Below are 18,028 nucleotides of genomic sequence, written 5' to 3'. Positions count from 1 at the left end.
AAGAACCCTCAGCTATTTTAGCTATTCCTCTTTCAAAGGGCTGTGATTGTGAACTGGCAAAAATAAAAATGAGAACCACAACAAAAAGAAGACACCAAATGCAACTGAGACAAAGATCAGAGAGCTCAAGTACCTGTGGTAATCTGGGCAGTTGGACTAAGATGTTGAAAGATGACTGGATGGTTTTGTTTTGTTCTTTCAACTACCATGTAACAGCAAGAGTGTTTAAAAAAGAATATATGTATAAAAACATTTAAACACAGACACAACCTTCTGAATACAAAGAGATAATAGCTAGATATTTATTTCTCATATGTGACCCAGGATCTATTTTCTTTTAGTCTGGTAGGAATGTTTTTATCATATCAACAGATCAATATTTTGCCTTCAGAAAATCTCACTGATAACTTACAGTGATAGTCCACTTCAAACAGGCTGCTTAATTCTCTTCTATGCTGCTGTACTTAGTTACTACAGCATGGCATGAGCTGGGGTAGCCAATACTGCATTTATAAACAACAACAATTTATTGAAGTATGAGATTATATCATTCATTTCCATCTCAGGCCAGGTGCACACATAAAGTAACAGAGCACTGAGCCCAAAATACCTCAGAAAGCCGTGTGTGTGTGTGTATTTTCAGCAATTCCATTGTCTACTAAATCCTTCCACCTCTTCAGCTTCCAGTGATGTGATCAGATCAGTGATGAGCTTTGTTGCTTAAGCCCTCATTTTGACTGCCCTGTGTTGAAATATTATGCCAACAGAAGCTGATAGGATGGCACATCCAGTCCAACCTTGTGGGCAGTACAGCAAAGTACTTCCATAAAGCCATTTTCATAAGGCAAAAAGAGAGAAATGCATCAGCCTCCTCTATGCATAAATAGTGTCTTAGCAAGTGCTTTTTGGGCAGTCAGGATGTTTCACTCTTCCAGTGGAAACACCTTCACTGATAATTGTGGTGATGGTCAGGCTCTACAATTTTTACTCTGCAAGCATGGCTCTCAGAAGGTTTCTGAGTAGGTAAGTCTGGATTAAGTTTTAGCTCTTAAAAATGTAAAAGAAAAAGAATTCAAAGAAAAATAAAACAAAAAGGAACTCCAAGGTGCTTGTGTGATTTTGTGATTGGTCACTTTGTGTGTGATTTTGAGAATGCTCATTTTTCTCACATGAGAAATATTTGTTCGTGTGAAAAAGAAAGAAAGCTAGAGAGAATGGTAAATTTGCTTTTCTAACATTATAAAGAAGGGCAGAGAGAGGAAATCAACTTTCAGAAATTACAAATAACAAGTATAGAAAGCAATAAAACCAACAAAGCCATAATCTACTGACTTCACAACTCATGTGGTTAAAAATTATAAAGAAAAAATATATTTGAAATTAAACTTTGAGAAGATTTGTTGTTTCTTGCTCTTTTTGAGTTTAGAAGTCCTTATATAATGTACTCTAGACAGCAGAGGCAATTTCAGCAATCTGGGCTTTTTGGAGGATTACTTTTCCTGCTTCTGAATTAACTCGAGTAAAAAGATCAGATTTCATAATAAAGATGAATATATGTCCAAATTTTGGGAGGGGAGACAGTGCTGGAGCTGAATTATTCCATCATGTCCAAGACGATGCTTGGAGGAAAAAAAAATCATAAAAAACCTCCAGGAAACACTGTTTGTGTGTGGAGTAGGAAAGGCGAAGGCTTAGTTTAATTAAAAGATTTAATGGGGGGAGAGGTTGAAGAGATCCACAGAAGATGTTAGGCAGCACCAGGGATGCCTGGTAGATTTCTGGATTATCTGACATGGACAGAGCATCCCATGTCTATCCACTTGTTTTTCAAACAACATCTAAGCTAAACTTAGCAATACATGGTTTAGAAACTGCCCCCCTTGAAACCTGCAATGCAGGAAGCTAAGTGCTCTCCTTGCTGAAATTATGAGGTCTGATGTAAAAGGGAGATTTATTTATCATCCAGCTTTGAAAGAAGCTGGAGAAAACAATTCCTTCCCCCTTTCCCTTCAGATGGAAAATGCATTGCATGATTCAGCCTCCCTGTTTAGAGCAGTTTGGATCTGAAGGCAGCAAGGCTGAAGAAAAGAAAAATGGGTGTTGAGCAACCTCACAGGTGTCACTAAAACCCTTCTTGTAGCAGCAGGCTCTGAGTCTTCAGGACAAGTGCAAATGTCTGTCATTTATTGGACTGCAAAATTGTTTAAAAAGCATTGTTTGAATGTTCATCGACTTTAGGCAGAAGAGAAGGGAAGGGAAGGAAAATCCTTATGGAGGCAGGATGACAGGTTTTCAGCTTGAGGGGGGGAGATTTACTTGGCATCAGGAGCCTCTCTTTTCCTGAACTCCTTGTAATCCTCATCCATACCAGTCATCTGGCTTTGAAACCTCCAGTCATCATTATTCACTCTATTTCTAGCATGACATTTTCTTCAGCAGAATTTCATATGGCTTCTCTGGCATGTTATTGTTTCTTTTATGAATGTTAATAAGATTTTCCTGAAGGGAACGGGGAAAAATTAAAAAAAAAAATTTAAAAAATGGACCAATTGAACTCCTGAGAAAAACAGAAATGAATAAAACAAACAAAAATCAATCAATCAAAACAGCTCTAGATTTAAAAAAAAATTCTTCATCTACTTTACTAAAAGATTATCCTAGCATTTTGAAATGTTAATATGGAAGAGTAGAGAATTAGTATCATGCTGACAATTGAAGACATGGGTAACTGAGAGAGAGGTTGTTAAGATGCTTAGTATGAAATTTGTCTTCATTGATACTATTTTCAAGATTGAATTTACATGCAAAAAACAATCCCACTGCTAAACACTTACTATTACCATTGTGTTCTAGTTTGAATGCAAAAGCAGTAAGAGACTCCAAGTCAGAAATACAATTTATTAGAAAAAGGGAAAAGAAAACCAAAATACATGCAATAATACAAAAGAAAAACCACTGACAAAGTCAGAATGCCACCTGACACCCTGTTGGTCAAGGTGCTGGTAGCAGTCCAGTTGAATTGGTGACTGCAGTCCTCCTGGAGTCGCAGATGTGGTTCTGTTGGAGCAGTGATCCTGTAGAAAAGGGTGCATTGTTTCTCTGAAGATCCAGTAGAAAAGACAGCTGTCCCTCTGGGAATCCAGTGAAAAGACTTCTTGTTCTGTCCTTAATCCCAGATTATATCTAGGTGGGAATGCTTAGCTCCTCCCCCCTAGGCGGAGCATCTCACAATGGGTTGATATCATTCTATGAAACATGTGGTGGGTCCATTAAACAGAAATGGCTCCTCGAGGGAGTTATCTCTGAGTCATGGAAAGGCATTGATGGGCAGGAGATAAGGAAAAAATTATGCCCCTCCTGGTTTCAACAGCTCTTGAGGATAGGAATAGAATACATCTTTACATTGTAACCTAGGACACATTGCTTCTGTAAAACTGTGAAAGTTCAGGGGACATATGTGAAATATTGCAATCCAGGGAGGAAAGGAAGAAAAAAATAACATAAAGCTCCTGGGGTTTCTGAGGAAAAAGAAAGAGCACTCTTGCCACAACTTTAAACTGCAGTGAAAATATATGCTGTCTATTAATCACTGCAAAGTTCCAAGACATTTGAAAAAAAGATCTAAAACCTTCTGCATAAATCAGCATTATTCATTGTTGTACAGAAAAGCAAAAATGCTTTTTTTTGTCAGTACACAACTCTGACTTGTAATTGTGCATCAGGTGGTGCAGCATTAACTCTGTTTAGTAAGGATTCTGCCAGAATTGGTTTCCTGGGGAAGATGTACCTCTCAAGCCTTCTGCTCTTTCCAATGCAGCACTTCTGATAGGGGATGGAGCATTTCTTTCTCAGGTGATGTGCTTCCAGTGTTTGGTACTGCAAAGTGACACTGACTTCATGCTGTGATGAAAATATACTCTTGGGGGTTTGTGTGCTGACATAATGAACTGATCCTAATATATATGGTCTTACTAATACTCAAAGCTTTGATCATTCTTGAGCACAGAAGAACCTTTTACATAGTGAATGACGAGGCAAAGTACCCAGTTGTTTATTTTTGACTGTTGTACATTAACTATGATCTCTTCACTTTGTTTTATTCAAGCCTCAGCTTCTCCCAATAGAAAATGAATATATTAAAATTTGTCAGCCTCATAAATATGGCAGGAGGACAAATCAATCTGCTTTTACAGGAATCCTGAGAGACTAGGAATTTCTGTAGCTGTTTATTTCCAGAAATTTTTTCTTCTTCATCTGCCTACCATTTTTCAAATATGTTGCTCTAGCTTTCCAGAAACATTTTTTTTAAGCTACAGATCATTTAAAGCAGAGGAAAGTCCTAAAAATACTCTCAATGTGTGAATATAGTCACTGAAAGTTTGTATTCTGAGTTGTATTCACTAAAGCCACAGAACTTCAGGAATGATGTAAAAATAAACATGAAGACTTGCAGACATTTTTCTGACATGCACTTTTTCTGACATATAAAAACTGTTAACCCTTACCACTGTATTAGCTAAAACTGTACACCTGGGTACAGTTTAAAATATGAGGATGTAAAGGTCTGTTGGATCAAGGTCCACATTCTTTTTGAAAACAGATGTTGCTATAAATAAGTAAGACTCCTTCGATCTTGTAAGAAGCAAGTCTGTGCATATATCCAAGCAAGCAGATTTTCAGCTTTTTGCAAAAGTGTGAAATATCTTGTTTATATCATTCTTTCTGAATTACAAGGAATTTGCCCAGGAGACAGTATATCTTTGTGGACATGCACACCCCAGCAGGGCCCTAAGGAAAGATAGGTAAAAATTGTCTTATGACTTCAGTGGAAATATTAACAAAAGCTAAATCTTGAACATGACTTTTAGAACTAGGACTTTGAAATCTCTGCCTAGTGGTAGATTTGGCAGCTTGAAAAAGGAGACAGCTTATAAAAACTGCTTCAAACTCATTATTAAATGTATTGAGGAAAAATACATCAATCAATTAAAAAAATTTTTGAAAAGAGGCATGAAAAACCATCATTGAGCACAAGATGCCCCAAATAAAGAACGGGCCCCAAATAAAGAAGCTTTTGAAATCTCGCTGTGAGTTCAAGGGAAGCAGAGCAAATTAAACATACCACTTGAGGGATGATGTTTGGCCATACATTTTGGCAACTTCCAGCAACCACAAACTGCATCACATTCTCAGAGCCTAATTTAATACTTTGGACTGGGGTATCTTCTTCCCTTGGAGCCCCATTATTCTGGATTCTCTAAGAAGGACACTTTCCTTCTCTAGATTAATATTTTAATGGCTTTTTCCCTAATTATTCTGTTTGTTGCTGTGAGTTAGATTGCCTGGAAGCAAAATTTGTGTGACTCAATCATTTGTATATTCTAAACAGAGATGAAGAGAGGGGAAGGAAGTAGCATGAATAAAATATAAAAATAAAGTGCATTGCTTTGTCTGACCTGCTTTAAATGCCAGATTAATGTCTGCTTGATTTAGTTTTGGGGTTTTTTTCCCTTGTTCATCTAACAAATGGTTTCATAGCACTGTGTTGAACACAGTTTAATTTTACCACTACAGCCCTGGATCCAAATAGGGGTTATTAGTACTACAACATGAGCTCTAAAAGCTCAATAACTTAAACACAAATCTTTTTAAAGAGAAAAGATTTCATGTGCATCGCTCCTGAATTAATTTAACTCTAAAGCACCTTCTCTAAATTGGAATATGGTTCCTATTCATTTCTTGAGCTATTGTGTTTAAATAAAAGCCTCCTCATGGTCCCTTTAGTTTTACTACCTGTACTTTAACCACTGGACCAAGGAACACAAAGACTTGGAAGTCATGATGCCTGCTCTCTGTACCCAGCTCTGTTATTCTCTTAGCACTCCCAGCTGTTTCAATTTCCTCAGTAGAGAGGGAGGAGGTGATAAAATTTTCAGATATTTAAAGCAATTTATACCAACTCTGTAGCTGTTATTAAATTCTAAAAGGTTGGCTTGTAGTTTATCTCTTATCATAATAAATTCCAGTGCAGGAACATTTTCCAAATGATAAAGTTATTGGAGCCCTTCTTTTAGAAAAAAGCCAGAAGGGATCCCATCTTTTCAGCTTCTTTTGCCCAGAGAAGCTGTGGCTGCCCCATCCCTGGAAGTGTCCAATGCCAGGTTGAATGGGGTTTGGAGCAACCTGGGATAGTGGAAGGTGTCCCTGCCCATGGCAGGGGGTGAAACAAGATGAGCTTTAAGGTCTCTTTCAATAGAATATGGTTTTATTATATAATTTAGCTATAAAATAAAATAGAGCCTGCTGCAGAAATTCATTAGTAGAACTGGTTGAAATTTGCATTTCTATTTTTTGGTCAAGTTTTGAAATTTGTTTGTTGTGTTTTTTTAAATGACAAATGAAAATCAGTTTGTGGAATCAGTTTTCCTTTGGTTTTGTTTAGCAGAGCTCAGAAAATGTCATTGAAGAAAATTGCTTTGGGGAATTTACCATTTTTAAATTGCACTTTGAAACATGAAGTGTAAACCAGAACATGGCATTAGAAACAAAAAGTATTATTTAGTGATTTTTCACTACTAACAATAACAACATTAGAGTAATAGTGCTGCCAGTAGTCTACTTTATTATGAAATAAAACATTTGAAGGTTTTTAAAGTATTATGGACACTTGTCTCTTAATGAGAACTGAGATGTCTTAAGTAAATTTGACTGGGTGTTACTTGTATTACTACAGCATAAATGTTCAAGTGTTTGAGGGGAGGATATTTCACCTGGTACAAATTAGCTACTGTATCTATTAATCTTGTGAAGAAAAGTTATTTTTAGTATTGTAAGAAGACACTGAAATCATGCAATACATCATGAAGTTACAAATTGTGCAAAAATTAAAACCCCACGCATAATCACCAAAGCTATTAGTAGACAACTTTTGAATAAACACTTTTTCTCTTTATCTGATTTTCTCAATCCTCTTGAACCACTCTGATCATTCATCCCTTTCACTCCTTGTTTAGAGAATTTCTTCAGCTGGGGTGCGTGGCATTGTCACCAGGATTCACACATGAGATTGTCAGATGTGCCTAAAGAGAAAAGCAGTAAAACAAGTTGGAGTCCTGGCCTTCATCTACAGCCACCTGATCTCGTCTCCAAATTTCCCTTCAGCCACTCCTGATGCCTCTTAACACACACTGACTTTGTAAGAAAATACATTTGTCATTTACAGAACACTGAGGAAACAGCAAGGTCACCTTAATTACACATATTTCAGAGAGAGTTCAGAGGTGCTTAAAATGTGTTGTAAAAAAATGACATGTCAAGGGAACAGCTCATGCAAGTGTTTGTGGTGTTCCGTGTCTGATCTGAATAAGGCCAGATGAAAGAGAACAAACAAATAAGAAAAACAGAGTAGGATAACCCTCATCTCTGGCAGTATTAATTAGATGAATAAGAATTTGCACTGAGATAATTTTTGAGCATGTTGTTCATTCTCAGGAACAGAGAAGGATGGGGGGGTCATATGGGGGTTGTGTGTGTGTATTAAATTTCTGTGAAGTGCACATTGTGATTAGAGTGAATGATTAGGACAGTAATTAATACAGCTAAGCTTCCTCCTCCTCCTCCTCCAATGGGCAGTTTCAGCCAGAGCAAACCTGACTTCACAGAGCCCTTCTGCAGTCCCTGAAAAGAGGGAGGTTCATCCAGGGTCTGACACACCATATCCCTTCAGTCCTAAAAGGCACACTGGGACAACTTTTCCATTTTTCCTCAACCATAAAGCAATAATCTTTTCCTGTATTACATGGGTACCTCTAAGTGTGCTGCAAGGTGTACCTCAGAGCAGCAAACCTTTTCACAGTGTATTTGAATTCAGCTTACAGGATTTTTCACCTGCAGTAAGAGATTGTTAAGGACTGCAACAAAAAAAAATTGAAAATCACTGCTCTGGATTCAGCCTAATAAGATTGTCCTTGAGGATCTAAAGTTAGATGCTGTGAAAAAGCCTTATATGCTGTTTTCCATTTTCAAAGCTGTGCAAATGTGAGATTTAATCCATTGAATGAGCTCTGTGAAAACTTAGATCTTCCTGCAGCATTGCACTGCGTGGTCTGACACACTTACATAGCAGTTCTAAGATGCACCCAATTACCTATGCCTTGCTCTGTACTCTGGTTTCAGTTTATTGCCTACATTGCTTTGGCACATTTTCTCGCTCCTTTTATTTTTCCTCTCAAAAGGATTCTTTGCTGCCCTCTACTTGTCACAGTCAATTACAGCAGCACAAAATGCTACCGAAGCAGAATAGTAACATCCAACCCTCACTTTAATAAGGTGCAAAGCAACTATACGAGTATTCCCCTGTGTTCTTTTTCTTTTCTTGAACACCTTTTAATGATAGTCAAATTCTTTCAGCAGAACACTGAGGTGATGATACTGCTGCTGCATAGTTCATCCAAAGTGGTTTTGGGAAGTGCTGGAGCAGAGCTCCTTTGAAATCTATGAAAATTTATAGTGGCATTGTGCAGTTGGGTTTGGGGAGATTCATTTTCCATTTTGCTTTGTTGTGTAGACAAGGGATTCACCGGTGAACTGCTTTCTTCATCCCGAGGCCCTGAAGGTGCATCCAGGAAATGCTAAGGAGAGATGAACAGGGTGTAACAACTCCCTTACTCTGGTTAACGCAGTCCCAGCCCAGACAGATCATCAGTAACCTGGCTCTGCTACTTTTTGCAGTGAGCTCTGATAAGCCTGGATGTAGCAAGATACCTCAGTTGAGGAAACAAAGACACCTTTCCCCTTGCTGGGTCTGTGTTTGCAAAACACCAAGCACATCAGAACAGCCCTGCGGGGTGGCTGCGGCTTGTTCTGTGAAAGCAAGAGGATGAATGGAAGGCAGTGTTTCAGGGTATGTCTGCTTTGGAAAACATCCAAAAACCCAAAAAAGAGCCCCAAACAGAAACAGGAGGTTTTCACATTACATGGCTTAGTAGCTAGGTCACATTAAATGACAGTGATCAGGCAAACCCCTGTATTATCAGAGGTTAAAAGCTTGAGCTATCACAATTAATTTGATATCGTTGATGGGTGGTGAGAGAAGTTGTTCCTCATATCTAAAATTATATTCAGGAGATTGTACATTTTTTTCAACAATAACTCTCAGCCTAAAGAACAGGAATAGCAAGAGAGCAGTGTCACATGAACTGGGTGTATTGCCTGTTGTATGATTACCAGGAATGGATTTGATGCATGACATCACTAAGCAGCACCAAGCAATGACAAGTAACTGGTTTTGGAATGTTTAGGCCAACAATGAAGATTTGAAGAGTTAAAAAATTATTTTAGCAGGGGATGTAAAGGGTGCTGTCTCTTTTTTTTTTTTTTTTTTTTTAGTATTTAAATCAGTAATTTCAGTTTATCTGGTCTGTTCCTTTCTTAGCAGGGACATTCTATGCAAAGATGGTGCTTGTCATCATCTATATCTGTTGTATCACCCAGGTGATATCCCACAATAAACTCCAGAGGGTGTTCCAGAAAGAAAGCTCTCAGACATCTCAGTAGGCTGCTGAACTTTTTTACTTTCCTGATTTGAGCTTTGCACCTGAAGCATGGAAGAAGACAGACACGACCAGCTTCTTTACAGGATTTGTGTGTGAGGAGGGTAAGAAGAAAGAGGGAATGACAAAATGCCCACAAAATGATAATAACAGAAAAGCCCCACAAAGCACGTAGAAAAGCCCTCAGAGAAACAGGAAAGGTGAAGATGGTTAAGAAGCATGAATTGCTCAGGGACTGGCAGGAGGAGACTCTTGGACAGCATACAGGCTCCATGCAACCTGTGAAAATCTGACATACAAGTAAAGGTGTTCTATAAGGCATATGTTGTTCTCTCTCTTCTCCTGCACCAGATTACATCACAGGTGGCTGACTAACGCACTAGTGCTGGTGTCAGATCTCATTAGACTTTTATCCCTCACTGTAGGACCTCTTCTTTGCTTCTGGAGTTCCCCAGAGTCACAGGGGCTCTACAGCCTTTCTCCAGAGGTGCCTTTTGAGTCCAGGGCTGAGGAAAGACATGGCATGTGCCAGGTGTAGGACTTTCTGGCAGCTCAAAAGATGCTCAGAAGATGGATCAGAATCAAATCTTGACTTCAATGTTGAGCACAGAGCCAGATGCTGGCTAGATCCCTGAGGTGTCTCCAGATGTTCCTCAGTGCTCTTGTCCTGGAGGAAAGCGGCTTCCTGATGTCTCTGTAGGCCTATAAGGTGTTGACCTAAGACCACTGAAAAGCTGAGAGAACATTTTCATGTGACCACAGTCTCTGAGCTGTAGAGGGGCTGGAAAAATACACAAAGAGGATCCTGATGCAGTTTTGGGGCAGGAGCAATAGAGTATGCTGCTGACCCAAAAATTCTCACCCAGTGAGGCACTGCCAGAAGGATGAGCACCATGGCATTTCTCCTAGTTCGTGAACAACCTAAAGTTGGAAAGAAGCCCTGGAAGAGGAACCGCATAGAAGGTGGGGGCAGGAGAAAAAACAGGATTTCTGCTGAATGAACCTTGACATTCAGGACTTGCCTGACCTTCAAACTAGGTGAAATACCACTGAGGAGTAAGTCTCAAAAAAACCATCTTGTACTCCAGAGTAACTCACACTTCCTCTGCACAGCCTCAGTGCAGTGATTGAAATAAAACCATGCTTGCAGCAGTCTGATAATGTTTTCAGCTGCAACGCTGGAGAATGCCAGTTCTGCTCACTTGGCACAAGTGTCTAGTACATGACTTCCAGATTTGTGGAGATACATACGGGACCTTGCTTTTACAAGGAGACTCCTAAAATTGCCTTGGGAGCAACAATAAAATAAAGATATATTTTCTTTTTTTTTAATGGGAATTAGTAGCATCATGTACTGTACTATCTTCTCCTGCTTAGTTTATAGCTATACAGAAGACAAAATAAAATTTTATGCCACCAAATAGTATGGAAAGAAACATACTGGAGCATAAAAGTGAGTTTTGAGCTTTTTAGTCTGATAATTAGAAGACTATTCTTTATACTTCTGTGAATATTAGAAAAATAATCTTCATACTTCTGGGAATATTAGAAAAATAATCTAAGCCAATACAGCAGAAATAAACATTAGGCTTGTGCTTATGTAAAGTAAAATATGTACATTAAACAAAGACAAACATTACTTTTAGCATTTGTTAAAAAAGACCAAGCTTCAGTATTAACTGAAAGAAACTGGACAAGTAATGAAATTTCAGTGACAGATCTATCTCTACTTTTAATAACAGTGTCCCACACCCACCCCTACCCCACCACATAACAAGTGATGAAGATGAGTGATAATCACTTGTAAAAGCTCTGGAAGTGAAACCAACACATCAGTGGTGATTTGCTGGTGGTGATTTGCCTGGTGATTTGCCTGGTGGATGCTAACAGGCAAGGCCTGACACAGCCCAAAGTTTAAAAGTGCCAGTTGCTCCCAGAATAGCTTCAGCATGAGTTTCCTTGGAAAGGTACCCAGGAAAAACCTTCTCCTTGCAAGGGATAAGTAGCTCTGAAATGCAAATGCCAGGGCAAGCCCAACAGAGTCATGCTGAAGATTGGATGAACTCCCTTGTCAGCAAAAAGGGGGGAGGGGGGGAAAGAACAAGGAGATGTGAGAAACAAAAAGCTGCTAAATGATCAAGATGTGAGATAAAATTTTTCTGCTTCAAGTATCCTTGTTTCTGCAAAACCATCTCAGTCTCCCTGCCACTGGTAATCAATTTATTCAAATACTAATCTTAAAAATGGAAAATTAAAACCACGATGATTGTAAATAGCTAGGGTGCTGCCTGCTGAAACATATGAAACACTAACATACTCTCATTTTCTGAAAAAAAATCATAGAAATTCTAATTTGAGCACAAATTTAGTTCTTTTTAGAATTGCTTACAATGTAACCAATGGGTGAGATAGTATTCCTTAAACTCATTTTTAAGTGAAAGAACAGTCCTGACCCTGATGCCTCAAGGAGCTATAAAAAAAAGCTAAATAATAGTCAGAATCTGCAAAACCAAGTACATCTGTCATTAATTCATAGCCCAGCAATGGTACTTGAAAAAAAAAAAAAAAAAGAGAAAAGGAGTTAAGACATTAAATGAGAAGCCACATTAACCTGATGAAATCCATATGTTCAGCCAGAGATCTTTACAGTCTCTTCATGTCACTCAGCTGTCATTGTGTCAGATAAGCCTACACAACAGCAGCGCTGTCAGATACCGAAAACAACATAGGTCTCAGCATCTGTATTTATTTTGATTGATTAAGTGTCTCTCTTTCTCAGAGACCTTGTTCTTCTGCAGCTGTCTTTTATTTCCAGTGCTATCAGGGGTGCATCAGGGGTGCAGAAGTGTGCATCCAGCTCAAGGGAGACACACTCTTTAGACAGCATGAGCAGACACTCAGCTCACTGATAGCACTCACCCAGGGCACCCAATTTGCCAAAGAAAACTGGTGCTTTTATGATGGATCGCACTGGGTTTGCATGGCCAGGTTTTGGTAGCAGTGAGACTGCAGCAGTGGCTTCTGTGGGAGCTGATGAAACTTCTCCCATATCCAGCACAGTCAATTTCAGACAGCTTCAGGATGGACTCATCACTGGCTAAGGCTGAGCCTATCAGGGATGGCAGGATGATGCATTTAGAAGGGGAAAAATGTTGCTGTGCAACATCAATTGCAGCTGGAGGGAGGGCTGAGAACATGTGAGAGGAAAAGTCCTGCAGACATCCAGGTCAGGGCAGAAGGTGGGGCAGGAAGTGCTCCCACAGCTGAGGCTCCCCTGCAGCCCATGGAGGGCACGGCTGTTGCAGTGCCTCTCCAAGTGTGTGCTCAGAGTCACCCCAGCTTGCTCTGGCACAGCAATCAGCAAGGGACACTCTCCTGTTCCTCAGGAGGTCAGGAGAGTGGCTAAGGCTTTCACCTTTCGGACAAGACAGCAGCACGACGTAGGTAGAAGGAGAGTGGATTCCAGTTGGGGGCAAAGTCCAGGTTTATTCCAGAGCTCAAATGAGCTCCCTAACCCAAGAGTTCGAGCCAACTGAGGACGCCCAAAATGGGGTCTGCAGGGTCTTATAAAGGGGGGAGTAAACCAGGGAGGGGTTTGTCCATCAATTGGGATACAGGAGGGCGTGGGGGATCAGGGAAACAGGCAGGTAGGGGGACCAATAAGAGCCACCTGAGGGAGGGGCCCCAATGCCTGAACCTATCACTCAATGCCCTTGGTAGAAGTTTCTAGAAGGAGAGGATGAGCCGTCAAGTGAAGGACAGGACACCAGGAAGGGGTTAAGGGAAGGATTCAGCCGCTTTTGGGGAACGGGAGAGGAGGTAGGAGATTGACATTAACAAGAAGGGAGGAGGCAGCAGGGGCAGAACCATTATAACAGGGGGGAAACTGGGATAAACCAAAGTACAACTTAATGCAACTAAAACATGTAAAAACACAATACAACACACCAGAGTGCAAAGATCCACCTGCAACTCATGGAGGAGCCCACACTGGAGCAGGGGCATGCCCACAGGATGCTTGACCTGTGGGAAGCCCACATTGGGGCAGGTTTGTTCAAGACTGTGAGCTTGTGAGGGACCCACTCTGGAGCAGCCTGTTCCTGAAGGTCTGACCCTGTGGAAGGGACCCACTCTTGAACAGTTTGTGTAGAACTGCAGCCATTGGGAAGGACTCACACTGGAGAAGTTTCTGGAGGACTGTCTCCCTTGTCAGGGACCCTGCACTGGAGCAGGGGAAGAGTGTGAGGTATCCTTCCCCTGAGGAGAGAGGAGTGGCAGAGACAATGTGTGAGGGACTGACAACAACCCTCTATCATCATCTCCCTATACTGCTGCAGCCAAAGAGCTGGAGAAGATCATGAAGCTGAGCCAGGGAAGAAGGGAGGGGTGGGAGTAAGATGTTTATAAAATTTGTTTTTATCATTGTTATAAATGATCAATCAAAAGCCAAATTATCAAAATTGCGAAAAGATTTATTTATCTTTTTCCACAACCAAAATACAGTCCTCAAAACCACCACAGCCAAAGAGACAGCATTGAGCCTGGGATCAGCACTGGGTGAACCCGGATCCAACCTCTATTGCATCGAATTCCCCCTCGTTCATGAGAGCTGCTTCTAGCGGGGATGTTTTATACAGTTTATTTGCCCGAGGCAGAGGAGTCCCAGTTTCTTTTGTAACTCTGCATAGTTGGTTCTTTCACTGTGCAGAGCTGGACAATCGCCGTTTCCTGGTTGATAGTCAGCGTTGGTCGAATCCTGAAGTCGTATATTCACATGTATCTTTCTGTCGACTTCAGCTATCTTGATTGATGTTATCCACAGGGCATGATCGCTCTTAGGTGTCTTCTGATGACTCGCTCTTAGGTGTCTTCTGATGACTCGGGATAATGGTGATCATCACCCTGGGCATGTCTATTCATAAGCTAAATGCCGATCGTTATCTGGCCACCTTCAGGAATTTCGGAGTTTGAATAGACACCCGCCTCTCAGGCTGCTTGTGGTCAGAGACTTGTTTGGATTTCACAATCTTTATAAAATACATTCTTTTATAGCATGAATTATTTCTAACATGTATTACAATCCCTCCCCTTTAATATCAACACATTAATTCATGCTCCCTCTACATCCCAAATTACTATTATCTATTTACTTCCTACATCTACCCTCCACCTTTAAGGGTCTCCTACAAAGAGAAGGCTTTATTAAATTCTCATGCCATGCTCTCCTTGTGGGATTCCCTGATAACCATTATAATTATTCCCATTTATTTTGACCTGTTTCCCAAATTTTGCCAAGACCTCAGCAGCATTGCTTGCACACTTCCCTTCTCCCAGGCTCATGATCTTGGACATGTTTCCAGAAGCCAACTCCGGGTCCACGGGCACTACAGCTATCTGCATACCCTGTCCCACAGAATGTATCAGTCTAATAAAACAAGGTATTAGACACAGGAGGAATAAGACTCCTGCTATTGAACACAGCACAAAAACAATTATTTTGTTCCACCAGGCCCCATCAAATAATCTGTCCCACCAAGATGACTGCAAGATCAAATTCCATTTCTGAACTGGGACATGGGCCACTTTCTTAATTTTGGCTGCCAATCCTCTTATGGTTTCCCCATAATCATCAATTTCAATACAACATTCCGATTAATTGAATTTTCCACACACTCCCCCTTCTTCGGCCATCAAATAGTCCAAAGCTATTCAATTCTGGTACACAAAAGCTCGTACCTGAGTGTGCTGCTGACTCAACAAATCCAGGGCCTCTGAGGTGTGATTCGACACAATTTCCACCACTGCCTGCAGCCTGATCAAGCGGTTCAGTAGATAGATTGGTGTCCTATATCCATAGCTTCCATCCTGAGCTCATGTGGCCGGCCCATAATAATCAATTATCCTTGCTGCCAGCCACTCCTCCTCCCCCCAAGTTTGCCTTCCACTTACGACAGGTATCATTTTCTTCAAGCTTCTTTGCTCGCTCCTCAGGGTCTCATACAGAGGAGCCCCTAGTAGGTTACTTTTTGTTTGGGGGAGAGTGAAGAAAACTGGCTGGATCATGCACTTTGGGCATGATCCTTTCCATCTTGGAGGTAACTCACTGTATGCTTTCTTTCCACAAATCCAATAAATTCCATCTGGGGCTAGTTTTCCAATGGGTCTCCCCAATATTCTCTCAGTCCTGCCAAGGATTGGTAAGGATTAGCTCCGGGACTCTTGACCCAGCAAAGTCCTATTTGACCATTCCAATCACAATTTGTTTTGTCCTTCTGACTCCAGTACCCCGTAGGAGGTTCTGGTTGCCAGACTTTGCTCTTGCTGTTTGAATTTACCATCACAGTGGTTATACACGGCATGTATCCCACCTTTTCAGTATATTCTTTCCCTTCTCAACTGATGCAGATCGTCCCAATCACTCATTGATCCAACAGCTATGCCTCAGGTCTCTGTGCCAATTTTGAGACCCTTGGGTTGTCCCATTTCAAAAGCTGTTCCGGAGCCAAACCTTCACCCTTCCAAGACCACTTCTCTGCTGATTTCAGCTCCCTGCAAATCCAACAGTTTGACAATCCGAATTCCATGGCAATTTCCTGCATTAAATCAATGCAGGAATGAGTAAGTTTCGGTCTGGGGAAGGTAGTTCCCCATCAGCGTATTGTTTCTCAAGTTGTTCATACTGCTCACCCAAAGTTTTCAATCTTTCCTGTTCCACCCTTTTCTTTCTCAGTTCTGACTCCCTCCTTTTCAGCTCCTGAGTAATCTCTCTCATTTTTCCATCAGGATCTATTCCATCTTTGTTCCTTGCAAAACAGACAGCCCTATCATATTGTAGGCAGACTCTATCATCATTTGCCTGTGCTAAGTCCTGTATGATCAGCTCTCTGTTCAGGGTAAACTTGCTATCAGATTTTATATTTCTTCCCACCCAGTACATTTTTCCGTTCATCATGCACATTCCCAGTTTTGAATTGTCATCATTGCTTCCTGAACTGTATTTTTTTCCTTAGGATGCAACTGTCTCCGGACTGAAAGATATTTAACAAAATGATAGGTAAATTTGTTTTGTCTCATGTAAGGTATGGAATGCCAGAGCGATGCGAAGAACTAGTAGAAGCAAGACATGATGTTGGACAACCAGACAAAGAAAATGTGACTCTTCTTCACTGGGCAGCAATAAACAACAGATTGGAGCTGGTGAATTGAGCTGGCAGTCCCTGTGACAGTAACATCGTACCCTGCCACTGTTACCTATAATGACTATGTTGCTTTTGTACTTGAAGACACAGGAATGCTTGAGAAGAAAAGGGTAGAATTCAAATTTTAATGCATTACCTTTGTGAAGATGTCACTGAAATGTAAAGATAGCCTGGTTTTTTATATATGAAATCATGTAGAACATGAAAGAATGAAATTTTCTCAGGTTTCATTTTTTTAACAAACTGTCTTGTTTTAAAAGGAAAGATGTCTGCTAAGGAAGGTGGAAATCTTCCTAGAATGGAAAAGGACCCCTCCCTACAAATCATTATAACTTCAAAAATTATGGATGTCCCAAGCAAAAATGCAGAAATAGGAGTAACAGTTGTTAAGTATAAAATATGTACAGAAGAGAACAGAACAAGCAACAAAACAAAGACAGGAGTTTCCCCCCGCTGAGCGCTGCTTGCCCTTTGGTACAATGATGACCAGCCCTGGCAGGGGGTGCTGGTGGCTGCAGGTACAGGGGCCGGGGCCAGGGCCACTCGTGGTCTGAAGGGGCGGGACCAGGATCACTCGCAGCCGGCAGGGGACGGGGCCTGGGTCACAGGGGCCGACAGCTGGCACTGCCGTGCTTGCTCAGACCTTCACACTCAGCGGTGGTGGCTCGGACAAAAGGGAGTAAAAGCTGGCAATTCCCCCGGGCACTCAGGTGACGGCGGAGACTGCCCAGGCTCCAGGTGGCACACCACGCGCCGGCTCTGCATTCCCAAGCACCAGGGAGGCCAGGAAAGCAAGCAGATTCGATTGCATTGCCCAATGGCAGCATAGCAAAGTCCTGAAGCCGAATGCACAAAAGTTCCGGCAGCAACTACGCAACCAACTGCCCCGATGTGCTGGCAGAAGGGAAGCAGGCAGTGTTACACCCCAGTCACTGAATTCCAGGATTTAGCCAAGATTATTTTGCTCTGGGTAGACGCAAAGGAGAAAATCTCAAGCAGATATTCTCAAGAGGTAAAAAGCACACAAAAGTTTACTGGCAAATTACAGAAAATTAAGGAGCATTGTCAAAAGAGTAAACACAACCTAACACCACTTATCACAGCATAGACTTAGCCCATTCAACACAGAAAACCTTTAAACTCATTCGGTGTTACAATCCGTGAGAGAGAAGAAGAGAAAACCAGAAAGACAAGAAAGATAAGAAAAACAGACATATATTTACTGAATCCTTGTAGTGAGGAACCCAAACCTGACCCCAAGATTCAAGGCAGGGCCTC

Source organism: Molothrus ater, chromosome 5 (genome assembly GCF_012460135.2).
Source record: "Molothrus ater isolate BHLD 08-10-18 breed brown headed cowbird chromosome 5, BPBGC_Mater_1.1, whole genome shotgun sequence".
In the NCBI taxonomy this organism is placed as follows: Eukaryota; Metazoa; Chordata; class Aves; order Passeriformes; family Icteridae; genus Molothrus; species Molothrus ater.
This window is presented reverse-complemented; position numbering follows the sequence as displayed.